The following is a 27,160-nucleotide window of genomic DNA, read 5'->3' as shown; positions in this document are numbered from 1 at the left end:
TAGGGATAACGCCGTAAAGGAGATGACTTCACAATGCCACATAGCCAATCAGATCTGGCTATATGATTTTCACCAAGGGGGAAATAAAGTCAGCTGAGAGGGCAAGTGATGGTGATGAGGATGACATAGGAACCACTTTGGAAGGAGTGCAAAAATATCAGTGACGGCTGGTTGCTCTAAGTCAATGGGGCAGTGGAATCTGCTCTGGGGTTTAACCTGAACTTTCAAAGAGCTAGTGCTAAAAACCTGGAGCAGATTACACTGCCGTGCTGACATGGAGCCACGAGCTGCCACTATGACATATTATTAAAAAATAATGAGGTACATTTCAACACTGCCAGGAAAATTGTGAAATGGTTTTTGCTCAGCCTTGGTTCAGTTATTCTCAGTCTGCATTCAGTTCTTTACATTCTGGGCCCCTTGATGGTGGGGAGCACTCTTGTGAGACAAAGAAGTCATCAATAATGGCTCATCAAGCTCATATCTGATTCACCTCCTGCGAGGCTCACTGCAAAGCACAGAAGCCCCCAGAGAACTTACTGGAGCAACAGAGCTCATAGAATCAGCGTGACCTTCAATAGATTTATTTCAGGGGCTTTGTCAGTAAGAACTTTTAAAGAAATGTTTTTAACGTTTTGTTTTAACGTATTTTAAGGTCTGTTCTATGATGCTTTAAAGTGTTTTTAGCGTTTCTGTTTGCCGCCCTGGGCTCCTGCTGGGAGGAAGGGTGGGATATAAATCAAATAATAAATAAATAAATAAAACTTCTTGCCATAGAGATACAGGAGGAACAGGGGAGTGCGGCCGGCCCAAGACACCTACTTAAGGGCAAAATATCCCCCAAGTGTCTCAAGAGATGACAAGATGGAAAGCAGTATATTTAGAGCTACAATGAAAACACAAATTTCCTTGTGGGCAGAAAGGAAGGCCGTGGGAACAACAGCTATATCACTATTAGATCCCGGAGAGCTCTAAAAAAGAGAACTGTGATAGATTAGTTATGGAGCAAATTAAGACAAGATTGTTTAAGCCTCACAACCAGAGCTGACTTATTCCAGAGCAGTTGTGGAGACTTGGACAGGCATACTGGGTGGTAAAATAGTTCTGACTAGGGTCCCATCTGAACTAATAAATAATAATAATAATAATAATATATTTCATTTATTTATTATTTAATTTATATCCCTCCCTTCCTTCCAGCAGGAGCTCAGGGAAGCAAACAGAAGCGCTAAAAACACTTCAAAACATCATAAAAACAGATCTTAAAATACATTAAAACAAAATGTTAAAAACATTTAAAAAAATCTTTACAAAAGGGTTAAAAACATTATTTTTAAAAAAACCCTATTAAAAAGCAATTCTAACACAGATGCAGACTGGGATAGGTCTCAACTTAAAAGGCTTGTTGAAAGAGGAAAGTCTTCAAAAGGCGCAGAAAAGATAGCAGAGATGGTGCCTGCCTAATATTTAAGGGGAGGGAATTCCACAGGGTAGGTGCCGCCACACTAAAGGTCCGTTTCCTATGTTGTGCAGAACAGACCTCCTGATGAGATGGTATCTGCAGGAGGCCCTCACCTGCAGAGCGCAGTGATCGACTGGGTATATAAGGGGTAAGACGGTCTTTCAGGTATCCTGTCCCGAGCTGTGTAGGGCTTTGTACACCAAAACTAGAACCTTGAACTTGGCCCGGTAGCAAATGGGCAGCCAGTGCAATAATAATAACAATAATAACAATAATAATAACAACAACAACAATAATAATAATCTGCAATATGAGATTGTTGTGGGCTACCTGACAAGGCTGTTATAAGGTTGCATGCACTAAAGCCCTATGTACATGTTGTGTGTTCATAAAGAGAGCTGTAGCAAAATGTGGCAGTTTGGAGTATACCTGTTTAGTGCTCCAGTCTGTCAGTCATGCCCTTTTCCAGGATATTCCATTCCCACCTGGTTTTCCATTCCTTTCCCCCAAGCCTGCTAATTTCTCCCTCTTGGCTGATGCAGATAAGGACCTACACTCCGATCATGAGCTGACTATTAATATATTGGGTATGGAGAAAACTGGGAAATGACTAAGAAAGCACATGACACAGGTCTACAAAACCATTAGATAAGCAGTGGGAAACATCTGAGCCATGGGCTGGTCTGGATTAGACCGACCAGGCATCCTTGTTTGGCCTTGGCGCACCCACCTGCTCTGCAAGCATCAACAACCCGCTGAACGTCAGGGCTTGCAAAGTGCTGTGCCTTGGTCTGCATGGTTTGATGTCAAACTGCCCAGGCAAAACCAGGGTCACCTGATGATGTCATTGTGACAATCCAGAAACAACTTAAGGCATTTTTTGTTCTGAAAGGCTTTCTCAGCTGGAAGTATGGGTCTCTGCCAAGGGTGTCTATTTTGTATTGTTTATCTTTTCTCTTCTCTTTGAACTATATCTGCTGTTCTTTGTTTTTTAACTCTTTTTTGCTCTTGTTATTATACATCACCTTGAGACCCTTGTGTAGCAGGCAAATAATAATAATGATAACAACAGTAATGATGGTGATGATGTATATGTTTTACTTTTTTAATGTTAGATTGCTTTAAAATATGTTTTGCTTTATTTTGATGGTATTCTTTTACCATCAATGTGTTTGCTACCCTGGTCTCCTTTAGGAGGAAGGGCACCACATACAGTTAATAAATAAATAATCATGTGGTTGACAGGTGGGCACCCCAACCACTTGTCGCATTTGGCCCGGGGGGAGAGAGACAAGGATCCAACTAATGGAGACTGATGTCAGTGGGGCAATGAGTCTGCTCTGGGTTTTAGTCTGAACTTTCAAGGAGCTGTCCAAGGTGCTGAAAACATTGGAGCCATCAGCCTCCACAGCTGCCAGCTGGATCCATTTTCCCACCTCTGAGCTAGATAGAATAGCGTCCTGAAGCTTCCTGTTTTCCTATGTGCTGCCACTGGTCTCAGCCCCTGCCATTTGGATCTGGTTGCCATGTTCCTACACATACACATTTGAAATGGTAAGAGTTGGTAGCCACGCTTTATTCCACAGATGGGGAACCTGTGGTCCCACCCTGATGTTGCTGGACTTTAACTCCCATCATCCCTGACCATTGGCCATGCTGACTGGGGCTGATGGGAGTTGGAGTCCAGCCTCTGAAGGGTCATAGGTTTCCCCATAGTGCCACGCACAGCCCTCCTGGCCCAACCTGGGGAACACCTTACCTGGCTTGGATCTGGCCCCAAATCAATTGGGAGGGGTGGGCCTAATGTTTAATGAGGGTTTTTAAAACCTTCATTAAACATGTGTTTGGGAGGTATGGGGGAAGGCAACACTGAGTCTCTCCCCCCCCCCAACGGATAGCAGGAGAGTTTAATCCTGCTGGGTGCTGTGGAGAAGGTGCTCGGGAAGGAGGATCATGCAGCCAGATGGTGAGCAGAGGATTCGCTCCTGCTTGGGGTCTGTGTCCCTAAAGCATTCCCTGTGGGGGACACACTGGTGAAGAAGACCCCTTCGACCTTTCAAACCAATGCCCTGCTTCTCAACAGCCCCAGATTACCTTGGGTGGCCTGACCCAGGACAATACAGGGCTGTCTTAACTTGTCCCAAGCCCAGCTTGGCCTGAAATGGCCTGATTCAGTTTGGGCTCTGGGCTTTGGCTGAATCTGGTACACAGCTCTGGTTCCCCACCTATGGTTTAATCTCTGTGGCAAACCCAGCAACTTTTGGCACCATGCTGGCTTGCTTGATGATGCCATCATTACATGGCAGAGAGCTGCAAAGCGTTCCACCACCACCACCGCCTCCGCAGCAGCCCTTGGGTTGAAATCTGTTATAATGTGCTTTGAGAAGCACATTATAGCAAAGTCAGGCTGTCATCAGCATATTTGCTCTCATGAAAAATAGCATCACAAAGCAGCCAAGGGGAGTGGAGGCGAGGTGGGGGAGACGCCTGGTGCTTAATCTTTTCCAAAGCAAACATCTTTTCTACTGAGAGTTTAATAATCCTGAAATGTGGTCTTATGTCCTTCTCTACATTGCATCGATAAGATTCTGAAGACACAATTTATAGGGTGCATTGGCTAATTTCATTTCTTTTGTGGGGAAATTAAAAAACAGAGGAAGGGTGCCATTGCAACTGACGATATCCTCTGCAAACAATGGGAGGCAGCGTGGCGATATTGCCCGGGTGAGGGCCAGGCTGTTTGCTTGCCATGTTTCCTGCCTCCCATCACAAAAGAAGAAAGGGATGAAGACACACATTTGTACCGTGGCACTGACAGCGTTGGAGTCACTGGCAAGACCTGATAGCTGCCCGAGATACACGAGACTTTGTAAGTTGCTCAAAATAATGAAGACCTTAATTACAAAACATTGAGCTGCTACCTCTTTCTTAAAGTTTAGTGGCTGCAACTTTCAACCATGAGGATGTGAGGAGCCAGGTCAGAAGGGAGTCTCTGATCTCCTCCCAGCATGATTAGATGAGCTGCAAGAAGCTGCCTTCAAGATACCCGAGCACTATCAGCATTCTGATGCTTAAAAAGTGACAGCGCTGACTAAGAGTAAAGGACACTTGAGAAGATAACACAGGAGTGGCTAGCCTGTGGCCTTCAACATGTTGCTGGACTACAACTCCTATCAGCCCCAGCCAGCATGGTCAGTGGTTGAGGATGATGGGAGTTGTAGTCTAGCATCACAGAGAGGGCTACAGGTTAACCACCACTGATGGAAGAACATAAGAAAAAAACCTGTTGGATCAGACCAAAGGCCCACTTAGTTTGGCATTCTGTTTTTGCAGTGACCAAACAGATGCTGGAAGGTTTTTGAAGCAGGACTCTCACTGGACACAAGCCCAGCTCAACTGCATGCTGACAATGAGGCAAGTGGTCCCAGGAACCTAAGGGCTATAGCCAGATCAGGACCGCTCAACGGTCACACTACCATGTTGAGAGACAGACAACCTGATTGTTTCAAAGACTATATCTCAATGGTGTTGCAACGATGCAAAACCACATGGAACACCTCTGTCTGTTTTTTAAAAGCCAGGAAAGATCGTTGTGAGGCCTCATCCTGATGTACGCTTTAGCACTCAACCGAATCCTATGAGCACACGTTGTTATATGCCTTCAAGTTGATTATGACTTATGGCGATCCTATGAATCTTTTAAAATATGTATTCATAGTAAGAGGTATTCAGAGGTGGTTTACCATTGCCTTTCTCTAAGCCTGCGGCACCCGGGATTCCCAGGTGGTCTCCCATCCAAGTACTAACCAGGCCTGACCTTCTTAGCTTCCAAGATTAGACGAGATTGGGTGTGTTCAGGGTAGTATGGCTGTAGATGAGCACACATACATGTGGAAATTTTAGGATGGAGTTAATTATGTACATAAATAAGGATTTGAAACCAACACACTGTTGTTAAGACTTATTTAAATTCTTCAATGTTGCCTTGAAACTCCTCAGATGTGTCACCAGGGGAGACCTCCAAATGTATTTCAGTTTTCATTGTTGTTGTCACCCACTCATTTCATGTCTGTTTTGCCCGAGGAGGAACTCTCAAATTCACATCCATTTTGGTTTAGGTTACATTTTAACGGTAACTTTAGTAGATAAAAGGCAAAGGTAGCTCTGTTGGTCCATAAGAAGGACACACACCCCCAATCCACAGTTGGGCAAGAACTTTATTGGGACCAACCAACATGTCACAAACATGTGGCAAGCTTTTGAGTTATCCCGAACTTTTCATCTGACAAGATGTTACTCAAAGCAGGGTGAAAGGGGGGATTGACGTGTTTTTTTTTTTTAAGTACAAAAGTACAAAATTAGGCTGGATGTTCCAGCCATAAGTTTGACTCAGTTGAAGACTCAATTCCAAGATGGCGATTGCAGGCTGAATAAATTCCTCCCAGGTGCTGCAGATGTCAGGCCACACACCTAGGGTTCTGGAATAAAGAAGCAAGGGCTCCTCTCCATTCCTGAGAAATTAAAGTCTGGCTTTACCATACCCCATCCAAGATGTGTAACACCTTGCCTGATGAAGAGCTCTGGGGCACTCAAAAGCTTGCCACATTTTTCTGACATTCTGATCAGCCCCAATTAGAGATGGACAAATCTGTCAATTTTGATTTCTCTCTATTTCTCATTTTTCCACTTTCCAGTACTGCATCAGTTTGTGATTTTTTAAAAGACCTCACGAAAATCCATCTGCATTTTAGTGCAAATTTTTCCTAACATACACATTTTCTATGCAATTTTGCCTGACATACACATTTTTGCATGTAATTTTGCCTCATACAATGCTTTTCATGTCTTGTGTTGACATTCCTTCCAATTGTTTGTAGGGAGACTATATATATATAATTTGATTTATATCCTAAGAACATAAGAACATAAGAAGAGCCTGCTGGATCAGGCCAGTGGCCCATCTAGTCCAGCATCCTGTTCTCACAGTGGCCAACCAGGTGCCTGGGGGAAGCCCGCAAGCAGGACCCGAGTGCAAGAACACTCTCCCCTCCTGAGGCTTCCGGCAACTGGTTTTCAGAAGCATGCTGCCTCTGACTAGGGTGGCAGAGCACAGCCATCATGGCTAGTAGCCATTGATAGCCCTGTCCTCCATGAATTTGTCTAATCTTCTTTTAAAGCCGTCCAAGCTGGTGGCCATTACTGCATCTTGTGGGAGCAAATTCCATAGTTTAACTATGCGCTGAGTAAAGAAGTACTTCCTTTTGTCTGTCCTGAATCTTCCAACATTCAGCTTCTTTGAATGTCCACGAGTTCTAGTATTATGAGAGAGGGAGAAGAACTTTTCTCTATTCACTTTCTCAATGCCATGCATAATTTTATACACTTCTATCATGTCTCCTCTGACCCGCCTTTTCTCTAAACTAAAAAGCCCCAAATGCTGCAACCTTTCCTCGTAAGGGAGTCGCTCCATCCCCTTGATCATTCTGGTTGCCCTCTTCTGAACCTTTTCCAACTCTATAATATCCTTTTTGAGATGAGGCAACCAGAACTGTACACAGTATTCCAAATGCGGCCGCACCATAGATTTATACAACGGCATTATGATATTGGCTGTTTTATTTTCAATACCTTTCCTAATTATCGCTAGCATGGAATTTGCCTTTTTCACAGCTGCCGCACACTGGGTCGACATTTTCATCGTGCTGTCCACTACAACCCCGAGGTCTCTCTCCTGGTCGGTCACCGCCAGTTCAGACCCCATGAGCATATATGTGAAATTAAGATTTTTTGCTCCAATATGCATAATTTTACACTTGTTTATATTGAATTGCATTTGCCATTTTTCCACCCATTCACTCAGTTTGGAGAGGTCTTTTTGGAGCTCTTCGCAATCCCTTTTTGTTTTAACAACCCTGAACAATTTAGTGTCATCAGCAAACTTGGCCACTTCACTGCTCACTCCTAATTCTTGGTCATTAATGAACAAGTTGAAAAGTACAGGTCCCAATACCGATCCTTGAGGGACTCCACTTTCTACAGCCGTCCATTGGGAGAACTGTCCATTTATTCCTACTCTCTGCTTTCTGCTTCTTAACCAATTTCTTATCCACAAGAGGACCTCTCCTCTTATTCCATGACTGCTAAGCTTCTTCAGAAGCCTTTGGTGAGGTACCTTGTCAAACGCTTTTTGAAAGTCTAAGTACACTATGTCCACTGGATCACCTCTATCTATACGCTTGTTGACACTCTCAAAGAATTCTAATAGGTTACTGAGACAGGACTTTCCCTTGCAGAAGCCATGCTGGCTCTGCTTCAGCAAGGCTTGTTCTTCTATGTGCTTAGTTAATCTAGCTTTAATAATACTTTCTACCAGTTTTCCAGGGACAGAAGTTAAGCTAACTATCCTGCCCTTCCTCCCAGCAGGAGTCCAGGGCAGCAAACAAAAGCACTAAAAACACTTTAAAAATTAAAAAAACAGACTTTAAAATACATTAAAACAAAACATATTTAAAAACATTTTTTAAAGAAGCTTTCGAGACATCTTAAAAAAGGTTAAAAACATACTGTTTTTTAAGAAAAGGTTTAAAAACATATTAAAAAGCAATTGCAATTGCTGCACCACAACCCTCTCAATCACCTTCCCTAAGAAGGGGGTATTTGCGGTTGAAGTATTCCTCCATTGGTCTTTGAATATTGTCAGGTGAACGGGCCCCAGATATTGCAGATGACATTGTTAGCATCCACAGTATCACAACTGCAATTGTGTTGACAGAGTAGACACAGGAAGAGAGCTAGCATCTGGGTCTGTTGAAGGTACCGGTGGTCCTTGTATATGTATCTCTGTTACCTGGCTTGTTATTGCTGGTGAGTAGGGATGAGGTTCAGTAGCTGGTTCCTATCTGTTTGAAATCCAGCAGTCCAGCTTTCAGTACTGATCCGCCATTTTTTTGATCCCAATTGTTTTTGCAATTGCTGATTCGCAGTGTTTTTTCCAGCTGAAAAAAATTAAGTAATTGCTAATGAAAATGCTTATGCCGTAGGCACTTGTTCCACCAAGTTAAGAATGCATCACCTTAGAGGAATGCTGATTACAAAAGCAATAATGTAAAACTCGGAGCTGATTTTTTTTTTAAAAGAGCCATGCCAATGGCAGCCGCAACCTACCACAAGAAGGCCACATTCACACCAGATATTTATTCCACTTTTATTCCAATTTTCTACCACCTTAAACAATCACGGCTTTCCCCAAAGAATCCTGAGAAGTGTAGTTTGTTAAGAGTGCTGAGAATTGTTAGGAGACCCCCTTTCCCCCTCAGAGAGGTACAATTTCCAGAGTTCTCTGGGAAGAGGGACTGACTGTTAAACCATTCTGGGAACTGGAGTTTTGTGAGGGGAATAACTGTCTCCTGACAACTCTCCCTCCTCTAGGATGCACACCTTAACATGGTGAGGGGGTTTGAGAGTGTCAAAGAAACTGAGAGAAATGCCGTCAGGAGTCTAGACCAAGAGGCTAGACTCCTAGCAGAATGGTCAAAGCTGAGACACCAGACTAAGATGCATCCAAACTCAGAGGAAGGCAATGGTAAACTACCTCTGAATACCTCTTACAATGAAAACCCTATGAACAGAGTATCCAAAATGCAACACAAGATAGTACTGGAAGATGAGACCCCCAGGACAGAAGGCACTCAATGAGCTACTGGGGAAGAACAAAGGACAAGTACAAGTAGCGCTGTGACTAATGATGCAGCTGGGTCAAAGCCGAAAGGAAGCCCAGAAAGGAGAGTCTGGAGTTGTACGACACACACAATACAAACATGGAATGTGAGAAGCATGAACCAGGGAAAGTTAGAAATTGTCAAGCAAGAAATGGAAAATTACAATACTTGGCATGAGTGAATTAAAATGGACGGGAATGGGACATTTTCAGTCAGGCAACTACAAGATATTTTATGCAGGAAATGAGAAATTAAGAAGAAATGGGGTTGCTTTAATAGTGAGAAGTGATGTAGCAAAAGCAATTAGGAGCTACAACGCAAGGTCTGAGTGAGTGATATCAATGAGATTAAACAGAAAACCTATTAACATAACCATCATCCAAGTCTACGCTCCAATAGCAAACACAGAAGAAGAGGAATTGGAGAGATTTTATGCAGAAGTACAGGAAGAAATTGATCACATACCAAAACAAGATGTTCTGATAATCATGGGAGACTGGAATGCAAAAGGAGGGAACAGAGAACTAGAAATTGTGGGGAAATGGGGCTTAGAAGACAGAAATGAAGTAGGAGAAAGACTTACTGAATTCTGTGAAGCCAATAATTTGTTTCTTGCAAACACATTTTTTGAGCAACTGAAAAGATGATTGTACACGAGAACATCACCAAATGGTCAATATAGGAATCAAATTGATTATATAATTGGTAGCAGAAGATAGATATGGAGTGAGAAATGCCAGATGTCCAAGCTGGATTTATAAAAGGAAGAGGTACCAGAGATCATATTGCAAACATACATTGGATAATGGAACGGAGCAAGGAATTTCAGAAGAAAATCACCTTGTGCTTTATAGATTACAGCAAAGCTTTGACTGTGTAGATCATGAAAAACTATGGAATGCTTTAAAAGAAATGGGGGTGCCACAGCATCTGATTGTCCTTTTGCGCAACCTATACTCTGGACTAGAGGCTACTGAAATATGGAGAAACCAATTGGTTCCAAATAAGAAAGGGTGTGAGACAGGGGTGTATTTTATCCAGAGCTTGGAAAAGTTACTTTTTTGAACTACAACTCCCATCAACCCAATCCAGTGGCCATGCTGGCTGGGGCTGATGGGAGTTGTAGTTCAAAAAAGTAACATTTCCAAGCTCTGATTTTATCACCCTATTTGCCACCACACCAAAGAAGACTCGTGACACCACAATGGAATAATGTTATATTTATTAAAATATAACAAATATTAAACTTCAGCCAATTACATCCAAATATCCAAATTGAACTTACTTTGGGCAGGTGAGGATAAACCTGACTGAAAGGGAGTATTCCCCCCAGTCCCCTGGGTACGTCAGTCTCAACGGACTGTGACTCCCCAGCCAAGGATGTGGGAAAACTTGTCCCTCCCTGCTAGGAGAGCTAAGTATGTGTTTCCAACCTCTACAGCCTGGCCCTGCCATATGGGCGTTCACCATTCTGCGCAAGCTGGTCCCACAAGGACACGCCCAGATCCCCACCGGTCATTCAGCACTGGTAGTTCCCTAGGGAGTGCCCTTGAACAACATGCCTCCTTCTCCTACTTTTTCCCCACCTTCCTCACCTGCCCAAATTCCATGCCAGCCATTAGCTAAACATCCACAATCCCCCCCACAATCCCCCCCAAAGCCAATTGAATCAACCCAGCAGTATGGAGTAGGCAAAACCAAAGGGATTCTGAAATCAAAATCCCTAAAAAAAATTCCTACTCAGCCCCAACTGGCGACTAGAGAGGGAGGGGGCGGCGGGTGCCGCAAGGTGAAGAGAATCAAGGTTTAGAGGGAGGAGTGGGCTTTTAAACCCACTCCTGCCTCACATCCCATTGGTCAGTAATCCCCAACTGACCATGTATGAAAAACCCCGAATAAGTTCCCGAGCCTTCTAGAAGTCAGGTGGCGGCAAACGCTCCCCCGCTTCAGGCTGGAACGCCATTGTTTAATCTATATGTAGTACATATCATATGGAAAGCAGGACTGGAGCAAGATGAAGGAGGTGTGAAAACTGGAGGGAGAAATATCAGTAATTTAAGATATGCAGATGATACCATACTACTAGCAGAAACCAGTAATGATTTGAAACGAATGCTGTTGAAAGTTAAAGAGGAAAGCACAAAAGCAGGACTACAGCTGAATGTCAAGAAAACTAAAGTAATGACAACAGAAGATTTATGCAACTTTACAGTTGACAATGGGGACATTGAACTTGTCAAGGATTATCAATACCTCGGCACAGTCATTAACCAAAATGGAGGCAATAGTCAAGAAATTAGAAGGCAGCTAGAACTGGGGAGGGCAGCTATGAGAGAACTAGAAAAGGTCCTCAAATGCAAAGATGTATCACTGAACACCAAAGTCAGGATCATTCAGACCATGGTATTCCCAATCTCTATGTATGGATGTAAAAGTTGGACAGTGCAAAAGGCAGATAAGAGAAAAATCAACTCATTTGAAATGTGGTGCTGGAGGAGAGCTTTGCAGATACAATGGACTGCGAAAAAGACAAATACTTGGGTGTTAGAACAAATTAAACCAGAACTATCATTAGAAGTTAAAATGATGAAACTGAAGTTATTATACTTTGGACACATAATGAGAAGACATTTTATTTTTATTATTATTATTATCATCATCATCATCATCATTATTATTATTATTATATTTATATCCCACCCTTCCTCCCAGCAGGAGTCCAGGGCGGCAAATGATTCACCAGAAAAGGCAATAATGCTGGGAAAAATAGAAGGGAGTAGAAAAAGAGGAAGGCCGAACAAGAGATGGATTGATGCCATAAAGGAAACCACAGACCTGAACTTACAAGATCTGAACAGGGTGATTCATGACAGATGCTCTTGGAGGTCACTGATTCATAGGGTTGCCAGAAGTCAAAATAGACTTGAAGGCACATAACAACAACAACAACTCTCAGCACCCTTCACAAACTACACTTCCCAGGATCCTTTGGGGGAAACTATGACTGTTTAAAATGGAATAACAGTCGTGTAAACGTATAGTGTGAATGTGGCCAAAATCAATATTGGTCCAAAACCAATGTGGATTGTCAGATTATGTCAAAATCCGGTAATAAATCCGATTTAGCGAACGTTCTCTTCCATTATTGGTGAGTAGCTGTTGTAGGTTGGGTGGGCTATCTCTATGCAAATACTACCACCAGACATGGGTAGATTAGATTAGAATCAGAGTCAAAAAATTAAATGGCTTCCATACTCCCAAGCACCAGTCTCCCAATCTTTTCTGAACTACCTGGTGCAACCCTCCCGGCTCTCTGGTGGTGGTATGCAAGAGGGAGGAAGGGAGATCTCTATCTCCATCCCCACTACCTTAGCCCCCTGGTGCACCACTATGCAGCATGGGAAGCACAAGTAGACTTGGGAAATTTAACTTTCCCATGGGCTCCTATGGATGTCAGTTGTGTTAGGTGAGTGGGAGAGGGCTGGAGGGCATCCCCCTGTATTTGATTTTACTGAGCTTTCTCAGAAAAGCTCAGATAAAAACCTGATCTCCTCTCCTCCCCGCCAGCCCGAGAACCTTTGAGAAAGATTGGGAAAATGGAATGTTTTTCAAGGTGAGCTAGGGAACAATTTCACCCATCATTATTTCAAAGCAAAGGAGCCATGGCTTGCAAAACTAATATATTCTTCCCGCCAGACAAGCCCCCATCGAGCCACTAACAGTTGTACAGGGCAAATACGCTTTTGCTTAGAAACAACTAAGCCGGCTTTAATAGGCTGCGGAAGGTATCTTTAGAGTATCTGCTATTCATGCTTTTTTGCTAAGCTTTAGTGTCTCAGCTGGTACTCTAAATGGATAACAATGACTTTGGGATTTCAGCCGGGCTTTTCTTGTTGATGTCAAAGGAATGAAATGAATTCAGCATGGAAATGCAAAGAATGCAAAAAGAGAGAAGCAGTAGCCAATTTCCAGCTAGGATTGGAGCCGGAATTTAGAACCGGGCACCCAATTCTATCGACATGCATAGCAGTGATGGCAGATCCCCACTATTTAATGTATCATTATAAATTATTGTTGGGTTATATCCAGTGTAGCAGTAAGTAAGGAGTCACACTTGCACAACAGAACATTCCTCCCTCTCCTCCCCCTGCTGTTCTGGGGTTGCCCTCAACCCTTTGGAGCAGATTTGGGAAGACAAAGGGCACTTACAGGGGGGAAATTTCCATTGTGCAAGCATAAATTCTTGTGCTAATGCAATGAGTGCATTGGAATGAATCCTGAGTACCCTCACCGTCTCTGTAGAGCATGTAGGCCCACAGGTACTCTAGTGGACCTGCATGCAATGAAAGAGGAGACAGTTAGAGCACAGGTAGCATGAACCTTGGTCTGAACCTGACCAAGCATGTGTCATTATCATACCTACCACACAGCAGCGGCAAAGAGGACCTACTTCTCAGCCACCTTTGCATCCGCAAGTAGCCTCCCGGCAGAACTTTTCCGTTGCACCCTTAGCAGCCTGTTGTAACAACTTTGGGATGCACTTTAGGGACAAACTCGCTCAGATTGGATGCCACAGTTAGAGCAAGTCCAGGGGAGGCATCCCGTGTGCTGTCTGTTCCATCTGTACTGGATCAGTTCTGATTATTGCAGCCTGAGGATGTGGACGAGCTGCTTGAAGAAGTGTGACCAGCCACCGGCCTCTTTGACCCTTGCCCATCTTGGCTTCTTAGAGCTAGCCATAGGGGACTGTGTGGGTGGGTCCAGGGAGTGGTTAATACTTCACTGGAGGAGGGGGAGTTACCATCCACCTTGAAGGAGGTGGTTGTGCATCCCTCCTTAAGAAGACCTGCTTGAACCCAGAAGTATTAAACAATTATCACCCAGTGGTGAATAGTCCCTTTTGGGCAAGTTGCTTGAGAAGGTGGTGGCACTCCAACTTTGAGGCACGCTTGGAGAAGACTGAATATCTGGATCCATTTCAGTCTGGCTTTAGGCCTGGCCATGGTACTGAAACTGCCTTGCTCTCTCTGGCTGATGACATTTGTTGGGAGAGACGAGGGGGAATGCAACCTTGCTAGTTCTTCTGGATCTCTCAGTGGCTTTTGGTACCATTCGCATGGTATCCTTCTGGCATGGCTCAGGGAGGAGGGGGTAGGGGGCACTGTACGTCAATAGTTCTGCTCCTACCTTCAGGGATGTTTCCAGAAAGTAGTTATGGGAGGCTACTCTTTGACAGCATGGGAGCTTCCCTGTGGTGTCCTGCAAGTTAATTTTTATAAATGTTTTCCCTGAATATATGCATTTTTGTAAACATTGACTGGAGAACTGCATCGTAAAATTTGGATAAGTCAGAATTTAGAAGAAGGGCTGTGTTTCCATTCTCATATTTTTTTCAGAACGTGGGAATTTGATAGATTCACCTTGAAATGTGAACCAAATGACTCCCCCCCCATCCCTGGCTCCCAGTAAATGGGTATAGGATAGAATAGGGTTCATTGCCTAGTTCCAATCTGCTGGTATTCCAATAGCCCGTCATTTGATCCTGATCCGTGCTTTTTCTTTCTTGCCGCTTCCTTTGGCACTTGCAAATGCAATCTGCTGTTTTTTTGGGGGGGGGTTGGTTGTGAAAAAAATTGCTTAATCTTTAACATAAATGCTTGTGTAAATGATCATGGTGTTCCGCGTGGTTTATTTTTTCCCTGTTTATCACATCTACACACTATTACGAATGCATCAACTTAGAGGAAATTACGAAGATAATTATGTAAAATCAGGACATATATATATATATCCGTGCCAATTACAGACGCAGCCTGCTGCGAGAAATCAGTGCTGGTCCAAAAAGATAGCGGACTGTCGAATTCAGTCAGAATCTGATACTAACTCTGATTTAGGGGACATTCTCTGCCACCCCTAGTGTAGGATGGCAGTCTAATGGTTTCTGACTCCTGTATTCTTATACTTTGGTCAGTTTGTATGCAATATTTTGGAAAAACAGTATATGAATAAATATACTATTAAATAAATATACAAATATAATATAATATAATATAATAAATATTAAATAAATATACAAATATATGAATAAATTTGTCATAAAAGCTGGTAGGGGCAGAACCTGTCTGGAGGACCCTATTTCGTGGGGGCAATCCTGGCATTGTCGCCCAAAGTTCATGGCTCCTTTGAAAGTGTGATGCGATGAGCACTAGTTTCCATTTGTGCTCCATGCAAGAGCCGCTCTTCAGATCTATTCTCCTCTTTCCTTACTATTTCTTCGGTGTCCTCCAAACAATGGAGAAAGATACCATCCAGGAAGTCCGTTTATAATTAGCCACCAGTTAGTAATTAGAAAGCATACTGATTTGTTTCAAACAAATGTAATGATGTAGTTGTCGTTGCAGTTCAGGAGTGAATGGGAGGGAAGCTAAATTGTGTTAAGAGGCCAAAATTGCAAGAAAAGACCCAGGGTATAGAAGGCACATGAGTCCACCACTTTGCTGAAGCTAAGCAAGTCTAGGTCTGGTCAGTGTGTGGATGGGAGACTAACTGGGAGCCATATGTATGCTGCCTTACATTCCTTGATGAAAGAAAGGTGGGGTATAAGCATAAGAAAATAAATACATAAATAAATAAATTGGAAGCACAAAGGAAAGAAGCCTCTACAGCTGAGCTAACTTTGGGGGGTGTGTGTGGAATTTTAAAGAAAAATTTTCCACCCCAGAACAGCACTCCCCTCTTTTGATAATTTCTGAAAGTGGGGTAAAAATATGTTAGCTTCCTTGCTGCAAAGGCAACTGGGCTGTCACATCTTGACTTGCCTTGGCAGAGGGAACACTCCCTCTCCTCCAACTCCACAGTCGTTTGGAGTGAAAGCAAACAATTGACATCATCAGCAATGTCATCACATAGCCAAGTGTAGCTGGAAGACGCGTCCCTGCAGGGTATGGAGTGCCTGGGAAGGAAGTAAAATATGTATTAAGAAAAGCAAACTCACACACTCACAAAAGGACTGGAAACATAAAGGAAGAAGCAACTACTATTGAGGTAAATTTTCCCATTAGAGCATCTGGTTGGCCACTGTGAGAACAGCATGCTAGATGAGATGGGTTATTGGCTTGAACCAGCAAGGCTCTTCTTATGTTCTTATTTCCAAATCTGATTGGTTACATGGTGTTGGCATTGCATCTCCTGCATGATCCCTGATTGGCTGGGGCTCCCTGGGGAAGAAGAAAGCTCAGAGAGGGAAAAATGGTGCCAGAGCAGAAGAGGGGAAAGCAGTAGCATATCAATTTTGCATTAAAAGGGTTTTCAAGGAACATTTAAGCCCCTCTCAAATCCCCCCCTTCTTTCTGAAAATGCTTGCAGGTGAAAATTCAGTGCAATCTTACAAACAAACAAGTTAGCAAAAGCAAAGGGTCATCTTTAATGGAGAACAATGAAGTCAAAGCTCAGAGGAAAAGTGTTACTTTTGTGGAAAGAACCTAAATGTCACCTCTGTTATATACAGAAGGTCACTCCCATTTTCCTATGGTAACTAACCTGGAACAAATACCATCTCCTGGCACCATCTGGGACTGATCTATATGCTGCCACACAATGGATGGATCCCAGGACCTCTGAGGTGTCAGGCAGAGAGGCAACCAGGATCTTCACAGGGTCAAGCTGAGACCCTTCAATGAGAGTGTAAATGGCACTGTGGAGTGGAGAGACAATCTGAGAAGATAAGGCAAGTGCAGAGCTGTCATTCCTGACCCAAACTCAAGCCAGAATGACTTGTCCTCAAATTAAGACCCTGATGACACAGTGTCCAAAGACCTTATGGGACCTTATGGGTTCTCCAGAATTCCTGGAGGCCAGGCCCATCTGCATCGGAGGACCCAGAGGCCATGGTTCTTTACTCACCTGCAGAATCTCTCTTGCATGTGGAGTCAGACAGAGAGGTCACACTCTCCTAGCCCAGGTAATGCTGGTGCTGGAAGGCACAGACAACTACTCATCAATGGAGTGCGTATCTCAGGAAGAATCAGTCTTCTTGGGTATAAGGGGACTTCTCAGGAGTAGGGAACCTTGAAAACTGGGTCAGCCAGTTGCAACTGGGTCTGGGCCACCAGGCTACATAAGCTCCCAACTGAAGACTGTTAGTTGCTGGAATGACACAAGTTCTTAGCTCTGTGTGACTGGGCTCCTTGTTCCTGCTCCTGTGCTGTGCTATTGACCCTTGCTACTGACTCCTGCTCTTGGAATCCTGCCTGTCTTGGGAGTGCTCCACTGTGTTCCACTTCAGTTTTGCCCCATAGTGTTGCAATTGGACCACCCCCACATTTGGACTGCCTCGCCACGCTTGGCCGAGTCTTCTCCATAAGACCATGCATTTCTGGATCGCCCTGACATGTGAGTGCTACCTTAACCCTCCAGAGTCTGGCCGGCTCCTGGTCTTGGGGATCTGGCTTCCCCCTCACCTCTGGCTCAGGGACTAAAGCAAGAGAGGAACACCAAGCAGACAGCAGAACTGATGTAGCTGTGGAACCAAAGAGAAGCCAGCATGGCAAAAGGGCAAGGCAGGCAGGGCTAGGCGGGAGGACACTGAGGTGTAGAGCCTGTAGACACCATGTGTGGAATGCTCTGTTGCTCATCTAGACAGGCATCCAGACAATCAAGCCATTGGTCCACTTGGCTTACTATTGTCCATGCTGACTGGTGCAGTTCTCACCATTTCAGGCAGGGGGCCTCTCTCAGCCATACATGGAGATGCTGGGATTGAAACTGGGATTTTTTTGCATGCCAACCAGGTGCTCTGTCCCTGGGCTACAGCCCTTCCCCTGGAGGACTAATGTCTTTGGGATCATAGGAAGAACACCATGGAAGTAGCAGAGCCTCTGGACCAGGGGAAGCGAATGTGCTGCCCTCCAGATGTTGGTGGACTCTAACACCCATCATCCCTTGCTATTGGAAATTCTGGCTTGAACTGATAGGTGCTGGAGTCCAACCATGTCTCTGGAGGGCCACAGGTTCCCCTTCCCTGGAGTAGAGTTTGACAGCAAAACCACTAATGACATACAAGATTGGCCAGACAGAACATTCAGGACAGGAAGTTACCTGGTGGCAGGGCAGGAAGTGCATATTGGTCTCCTGGCCAATCAGAAGGTTGGGATGGGAGCTAAAGCCTGAGGCAGGGAGTCACCAGAAGTGGTGGCCAGAATGGTGTCCTTCAGATAGTGTCAGACTTCCAGCTCCCATCAGCCACTGCAGCTAGCATGGCCAGTGGTGAGGGATAATGGGTGTTGTAGTACCACAAGAGAGGCCCCCTGCCTGAAACAGTGAGAACTGCTGCCAGTCAGCATGGACAGTACTAAGCTGGGAGGACCAATGGCTTGACTTGGTATAAAGCAACTTCCTATTTTCCTACGGCCATATAAGTATGCAATTGGCACAATGAATTGTGAGTTATGAAAACAATGTCTCCTTTGGCACCACTGACTTCCTTTCCTGGCAGTAATTTCACTCCGTGTGTGCAAAATATACATGTCTTTCTGTCCCCAGCACCAATCCCCCACCCCTGGTGATTTTGGATCCTATCTCTCAGCAGACAAATTAGCCACTACGGTGATAAAGAGCTGGTTACCCTATCTACTATTTTCACCCTTTGAGCCCTGGGAATAAAGCTGTGACCTGTAGCTGCCCAGCTTTTGAGTTTTGAGTGCTACACAAAATGGCAGGCCCGAGAGACACCTGTTTTTGTCTCTTTAATTGTGTTTGTTAATCAGAAGTCTGAATTAATTTTCATCCTGCCTCTTTCATGCCTTCCCCTTCCTCCTTGAGATGAATTTATGATGATCTAGTCAATGCCCTTTCCTAACCCTATTTCTTCCTACTCCCAGAAGAGCTGTCAGAAAGTTCCCTCCCATTCCATCATTGACATTTTCCCTGTTGCAATGAGAACACTCCCCCCCCCCAGCTTTGCTGATTAAGAGGCTATGCTTATTATTATGTGTTGGAACTCTTGCTGTAAGCATGTCACATTGAAAAGAATGTTTTTGGTGGTGCGTATTTATGAAATAAAACATGTTTTGTGAGGGGGGAACACTGTATGCTGTAACACTTTGATATTTGCCACATGTGAAGTGCTTCAGCTGCGGCTTTATCAGTTACACTTCATTTATTAGATGAGCACAATAACTGCTGCTTTGAAAACTACTTAAATAGCAGAGCTGCATATATAGTTTGCTGCCCTCGGCTCCTGCTGGGAGGAAGGGCAGGATATAAATCAAATAATAAACAAACAGACAGACAGACAGACAGACAGACAGACAGATAATTATCCTGAGACGAGTGAGTGGAATGTACTACATTAAACAACAGTTGTAGAATATCATTGTACCCTGCCCTTGTTTTAAAAAGAATATGAAGAACGTTTCTGCAAGCCCTGTCCTAGCTGTGCTTTTGCTATCTATCTATCTGTCTATCTGTCTGTCTGTCTATTAGATTTATATCCCACCCTTCCTCCCAGCGGGAGCCCAGGGCGGCAAACAAAAGCACTAAAAACACTCTAAAACATCTTAAAAACAGACTTTAAAATATATTAAAACAAAACATCTACATATTTTCTCATATTTACTATGGGATGGAGCACAAGGCAGCCCACATTTGGCTCTTAGACGGGACCCATACAGGCACTAACCAGTAGCGAGAGTGAATTTGCCAGTTTTGGTTTTTCTACGTTTCTCATTTTCCCAGTCTTCAGTTCAGCACTCTGCATTTCCACATTGGTCTGCGTTAAAAACAACAACCTCCTCCTAGTGGAGTGGAAGTTCATGAACTTAGGGAAGAATGGAACAGGGAGAGAGAATATGTTATACATCCTAAACAATGGACAATTACTTTAGAATCCATACAAAATGTTTCCACAGATTAAAAATTGAGATTGATTAGGGAAAAATTGGTATTCTGGGCATATTGGACTCTGCTGCGTCTTTATAGGAAGGTGTTGTCTAATTCAGATAGATGCTGGAGGTGCAATGCTGGAAAAGCCTCATGGAGGATAACTGGTCAATTGCCTGCTTTGGATGGGGTCATGCTCCCTCTGAAAGAGCAGGTTCATAGTCTGGGGGTGCTCCTGGATCCACCTTTGTCGCTAGAGGCCCAGGTGACCTCCGTGGCTAGGAGTGCCTTTTACCAGCTTCAGCTGGTAAGACAGCTGAGGCTGTTTCTGGACCGGGACAGCCTGACCACTGTTGTCCATGCACTGGTAACCTCTAGGCTAGATTATTGTAATGCGCTGTATGTGAGGCTGCCGTTGAGGTAGGTCCAGAAGCTGCAGCTGGTGCAAAATGCGGCAGTGAGACTGCTCACTGGAGCAGGGTATCACCAGCATGTCACCCCACTGCTGAAAGATTTGCACTGGCTGCCCATTTGCTACCGGGCCAAGTTCAAGGTTCTAATTTTGGTGTACAAAGCCCTATGCAGCTTGGGACCAGGATACCTGAAAGACCATCTTACCCCTTATATACCCAGTCGATCACTGTGATCTGCAGGTGAGGTCCTCCTGCAGATACCATCTTATCAGGAGGTTCCTTCCACACAACATAGGAAGTGGATCTTTAGTGTAGTGGCACTTACCCTTTGGAATTCCCTCCCCTTAAATATCAGACAGGCATTTTAAGCAGAGACCTTATCCTAGTCTGCGTCTGTGCTGGAATTGCTTTTTAAGATGTTTTTAAAGTTGTTTTTCAAGGATGTATTTAAAATGTTTTGTTTTAATATGATTTAAAGTCTTTTCTTTTTAAGATGTTTTAAAGTGCTTTTACTGTTTGTTTGCTGCTCTGGGCTCCTTCTAGGAGGAAGGGTAGGATATAAAACAAAGAAAGTGGGCATGTTCAGTGATATTTTCTTTTTGGTCTGAAGTTATTGCTGTATTAACTTTGTATTGGCAAAATCCTTGAATTTTGCAGATGTCCATGTACTTTTAAATTACATTCCTGTTATATGCAAATTAACGGCAAGGTAACAAGAATGGACTTTGTGTGCCCTAATGGTTGCTAAGCACTCATACTGTGAGCCGGGAAGGACAAATACCCACCAACTATTATGCAATGGTTTGCTACATATGAGCATTCCTGCTATAAACACCAACTTCGCCTGGATGCATACTTGGACATTTGGATGGCATATATAGATCTATACGTGTAAACTAAATAGCTGTATCGACGTTTAAACCTTCTGTAAATGTTAGCTGTCAGAGATTTCTCTCTCTCTTCCCTTCTTTTTCTTTCTCTTTTTTATTTTTCCTGGTTTTCTAAATGAAATGGACAATAAAAAATGAATTTTAAAAACCCTCATGAAAATTCCAGCGTTTTAGTGAGAATTTCTTCTTACGTAATCATTTGTATGCAATTTTGCCTAAAAAGGATTTTTCCTGAAATAATGCAGTTTCATGTTATTTTCACTAATATATGCATTTTGATGGACGCTTTATCCCCAGTATATGTATTTTTGAACATGATGTGTGCACATTTGCATGTATTGGTCTCCCTTCACCTTTTCATATGTAAGCTTGGAGACAGGAAGATGTCACAGAACAATAAGTAGCTGAAATCAAGGTTCACAACACAGAACCCACAAGTCCTTGAATCCGCTCCCACAGGAGCTCAGCGTGAGATTACCTTGTGGAAATATGTAGGATGAGAAAGTTGCCTGAGCACTAAATGCACATCCATATCCCACCCTAAGCACAGAGCAAATGCATCACAGCTGTAGACACTTTTGTTTCCAGACAAGCTTTGCTTCCGGAGCTAAGCCACAGTAGGGCCCGGTGTATTTGCAAAATGGATTTGCAGGTTTGTTTTTCATTATCTGATCATCTCTGATGACAACAAGAGTCTTTCATTAGTTTATTTGCACAACCAGTGGATGGAAAACAAAGCAATTCACCTCTAGTGCCACCGAAGCACCTTTTTTTTTTAACGCAGCTCATCAACATAATAATAATAATAATAATAAAATTTTATTTCTAGGCCGCCTATCTGGCCGAATTAACGGCCACTCTAGGCGGCGTACATAGACTAAAATATAACATAGAGTAAAATATAACATATAATACAAAACAAAACCCCAGTAGTCTATAGACATCCCGAGCAGCAGGTTCACGCACACATACACACACACGGTCTCTGGCCCCTTCAGCAGTTGCTGCTTTTATAGCTGGAGAGAGACAGGGCCCTGCCCTTCCAGGCCAGGTGGAAATCAGCCAGAAATGCAGGGAGCAGGTCTTGCAGAAACTCACACAGGTAGATGGTCTCTGGCCCCTTCAGCAGTTGCTGCTTTTGTAGCTGGAGAGAGACAGGGCCCCGCCCTTCCAGGCCAGGTGGAAATCAGCCAGAAATGCAGGGAGCAGGTCTTGCAGAAACTCACACAGGTAGATGGTCTCTGGCCCCTTCAGCAGTTGCTGCTTTTGTAGCTGGAGAGAGACAGGGCCCCGCCCTTCCAGGCCAGGTGGAAATCAGCCAGAAATGCAGGGAGCAGGTCTTGCAGAAACTCACACAGGTAGATGGTCTCTGGCCCCTTCAGCAGTTGCTGCTTTTGTAGCTGGAGAGAGACAGGGCCCTGCCCTTCCAGGCCAGGTGGAAATCAGCCAGAAATGCAGGGAGCAGGTCTTGCAGAAACTCACACAGGTAGATGGTCTCTGGCCCCTTCAGCAGTTGCTGCTTTTGTAGCTGGAGAGAGACAGGGCCCCACCCCTCCAGGCCAGGTGGAAATTAGCCAGAAATGCAGGGAGCAGGTCTTGCAGAAACTCACACAGGTAGATGGTCTCTGGCCCCTTCAGCAGTTGCTGCTTTTGTAGCTGGAGAGAGACAGGGCCCCGCCCTTCCAGGCCAGGTGGAAATCAGCCAGAAATGCAGGGAGCAGGTCTTGCAGAAACTCACACAGGTAGATGGTCTCTGGCCCCTTCAGCAGTTGCTGCTTTTGTAGCTGGAGAGAGACAGGGCCCTGCCCTTCCAGGCCAGGTGGAAATCAGCCAGAAATGCAGGGAGCAGGTCTTGCAGAAACTCACACAGGTAGATGGTCTCTGGCCCCTTCAGCAGTTGCTGCTTTTGTAGCTGGAGAGAGACAGGGCCCCACCCCTCCAGGCCAGGTGGAAATTAGCCAGAAATGTAGGGAGCAGGTCTTGCAGAAACTCACACAGGTAGATGGTCTCTGGCCCCTTCAGCAGTTGCTGCTTTTGTAGCTGGAGAGAGACAGGGCCCCGCCCTTCCAGGCCAGGTGGAAATCAGCCAGAAATGCAGGGAGCAGGTCTTGCAGGAACTCACACAGGTAGACAGTTCAAGGCCAACTCCATTCCCTACTCAATAGTCCATGGACTGGACAATCCTACTCCCTTCATGGGTACCTGAGTGAATTCTATGGCAATGTTGCCATAGCCCCCGGTATTCATTGGTGCATAGCAGATAAGGTCATTGACTGAGGAGCTAAGAAACAAAGGTCCCTTGAATAAATGGTCCTTTGTCTTTCCAGGTGCAAATACATAGCAATAAAAACCGTATTTTTTTTAAAAAAAAGAGACTTGTTTCCCCCCCCCCTTAAAACTAGAGATCAAGTTGGAATGGGCCACTGAAGATCAAATAAACCAGAGCTTGGAAAAGTTACTTTTTTTGAACTACAACTCCCATCAGCCCCAGCCAGCATGGCTACTGGATTGGGCTGATGGGAGTTGTAGTTCAAAAAAGTAACTTTTCCAAGCTCTGAAATAAACTTACCAGGTTGTACCTGTGGGCCCTCAGCTGGCCAGTTCTGGGCTGGCCTTTAGTTTGGGCTGGAGCAGCTGAGACAGCCTCATTGGACTAAACTGCTCAGTGGCGCCATTCCCTATGAACTGCATGGCCCAAGTCCAGGGCTGCAGAGCTCCAGGGAATAACCCCTAAAAATGTTGGGGCAACAGCATGGCAGGAAACAGGCAAGGTGTTAATAGCCTCCCCCCATGGTATTTTGTAAGGGTACTACAAGATTCAGCTTGTATCTATAGCACTGGGAATCAGCCCAATTTATTCTGGAGCTGCTCTGTGTCTTTCCAATATGACTTGTTATTCAGGATCAAATTAGATCTGTTAAAAAGAGTGATCTGACCCCTCCTCCACATTCACTATAATGGTAAATCTAAAAAAAAGTTATAAGTCCCCCCCACCCCCGATTTTTGCAGAACTGCATGGAATGTGCAGGGAGGGCAGCCTCCTTCCAAAGTAAATTGTTTTGTTTTAATATATTTTAAAGTCTTTCATTTTAAAGATGTTTTAGAGTGGTTTTGTTTGCCACCCTGGGTTCCTTCTAGGAGAAAGGGTGGGATATAAATTTAACAAACAAGCAAATAAAAAATAAATATGAGAATATCCACTGATATCATCCATGAAGATTTTTTGGAAGGCCCTCGAAGCTTCCCTAAATAACATATTTTGGTATTGCTGTAAGATAGCACCACTGTGGCCAGAGGGTTCTCTGCCCCCCCAAATATAATGTGACTCAGTTCTTATTATCTTTCTGCAATGAGTAATTTCGGTTGTTTGGGGTATAGAAAATGCACAAATGTTGTGGACACAAGTGGCTTAATACAACAATAAAAACAATAATCTTGGAACATTGGGAAAGTAATGTCCCCTTAAACAAACAATATTGGATTAACAGCTTCAAGTGTATGAGCAGCCCCAGAGAAAACAGTGCTTGTGAAATGTGGCACGGTAATAAAACAATTGTATAAAATTTTGACTGCTTCTTTAAACTTTTATTGCAAAATACCCTGTTCCTCTTCCAAGTTTCCATCCTCCCCATTTTTATTAATCAAGGTTAATCTTAGATAATGAGGAGAAGCTTGAGTTGTATTATGTTGATGTAAGATAGTGGGACCGATCCAGAACGAAAGCCAAACTCTGTGTGACTTCTAACACAAACTTTTGGCACTGTGAGGCTGTTTAACAGCCATAGTGCGGAGGGGGGGGATGATCTGGATTGGGACCATGGCTGTGAGTGGATGTGTGGGATGACTGCTTTAGTACTTTCAAATTGTCATATCATGCCTGATTGTGATCACCAGTTGGCATTGCTGAAACTCCTTGAAATGAGGATTTATCATTGGCGGTGTGCCTGACTATAACTAGGCACTGGAAGGGTTCAAATGGAGCTATAATTGATACCAGAAGGTGTAATGCCTGCATTAATGGAAACACCTACACAAAAAATTAGAGGGTTTAAACAGCAGCAGCAGCAGCAGCAGCAACAAACCAGACAAATGTATTGGTGACTGGTTTGATTTTTTTTTTTACTTATTCAGATGTAAGAGAACATTACCTAGCTCCTCCTCTGCATTTATTCCACATTAAACAGTCCTGGCTTCCCCCAAAGAATCCTGGGAAGTGTAGTTTGTGAAGGATGCTGAGAGTTGTTAGGAGACCCCTATTCCCCTCACAGAACTCCAGTGGCCAGAGTGGTTTGACAGTCAGCCCCTCTTCCCAGAGAATTCTGGGAAATGGAGCTCTGTGAGGGGAATAACTGTCTCCTAGCAACTCTCAGCCCCCTTCACAAACTACACTTCCCAGGATTCTTTGGGGGACGCCATGACTGTTTAATGTGGAATAAATGTCTGGTGTAGATGTGGGCATATGTTAAATATTGGAATTCTTAGGACCTCCCACTCACCCAGTCCTCTGTCAATCCATTATTTTCTTTGTTGTTTCTTGGGCTACATTAATCTGTCTGTTTGTATTTCTCTACATTTCTCATTTTTCCAGTCTTAAGTTTAGTTCTCCACATTTCTAAATCTGTTTGCATTTTTTATTTAAAAAAATGTCCTTGTGAAAAGTAATCAACATTTAAATGTGAATTTCACCTCACATGTTTGCATGCAATATTGCCTAAGATACATAGTTTCACAATGCTGTTTCCCCTAAAATAAAACATCTTTTTTGTATTTCACTCTTCTCACACATTTTATTATTTATTGTGATTATGCATTGATGGCATTTCTACCTCACTCTTGAGCCCAAAAGGCTCTCAGTGGGGCTTACAAAAATGAGTTCGAAGACAGTCCTTGTCCTCAGGCTCAGAATCTAAAAAGACATGACACACGAAGAAAAAGGAACAGGAAGGAGGAGAGAAAAGCAAGCACAAGTTCTTCAAGGCCAGTTCTTCAAGTTACAGCCAATGTCAGCAGTGGTGGCTGATGACTCTATGTCAGAGGGGCCATGGAATCTGCTCCAGGTTTCAGGCCAAACTTCCAACAAGCTGTCCTGAAAGTCAGTGGTAATTCTATCTTGCCCTTGACAGAGTAGTCCCTGCCCTGAATCTCTCTCTCTCTCTCTCTCTCTCTCTCACACACACACACACACACACACACGCACACGCACACGCACACGCACACACACATCCTGATCAGATCCAGGAACAGAGCTGGTGACAATGTCAAGACCAGAAGAACAGGGCCGCCACACAGTTCTTCCCTAATTTGAGCCCCAGGTAGCTAGCACAACATTCTAGTCCTTTGACCCTACATAAATGTTTCTTTGCCACACCTATCAACTGTACAAGGTTATGTGTTGTTTTTAAAACAAACAAGTGGATACATCAGCAGATCTGCACCACAGAAAGCGGGGAGATGGAGGCAGGGAAGGTCTTTGTCTCCACAACAACCTGCTCTTGTTCTTGGCCATCCTCAGATGTTCCTGCTACATCCAGAATGCCCTCTAGTCCCAAGCATGCAGGACATACCTCTTTTATATTTCCCCCATGGTACCAGCCTCCTAGTGATGCCAATCACAACACACCTTATTTCCCCCCCCCCTCAGATTTACATTTTTTCATTCAATTATGCCTGATGATAATCTCCCTGTAATCTCCAGTTCCTTGGCATGTGTGTGCTCTGAGGCTGGATGCACTGGGGGTGGGGAGAGATGGATTCCATTTGTTTTTCTTCCCCGTTATCAGCCACTGCAGCTATCAGATG

The 27,160-nt window shown here is 44.0% G+C and overlaps 1 pseudogene; it reads right to left on the bottom strand.

The window, feature by feature from the left end:
* Positions 1-5,220: 5,220 nt before the first annotated feature.
* On the bottom strand, positions 5,221-5,338 carry LOC133363462 (5S ribosomal RNA; annotated as a pseudogene).
* Positions 5,339-27,160: the final 21,822 nt, after the last annotated feature.

This window comes from Rhineura floridana, chromosome 8 (assembly GCF_030035675.1).
Source record: "Rhineura floridana isolate rRhiFlo1 chromosome 8, rRhiFlo1.hap2, whole genome shotgun sequence".
In the NCBI taxonomy this organism is placed as follows: domain Eukaryota; kingdom Metazoa; phylum Chordata; class Lepidosauria; order Squamata; family Rhineuridae; genus Rhineura; species Rhineura floridana.
This window is presented reverse-complemented; position numbering and strand designations above follow the sequence as displayed.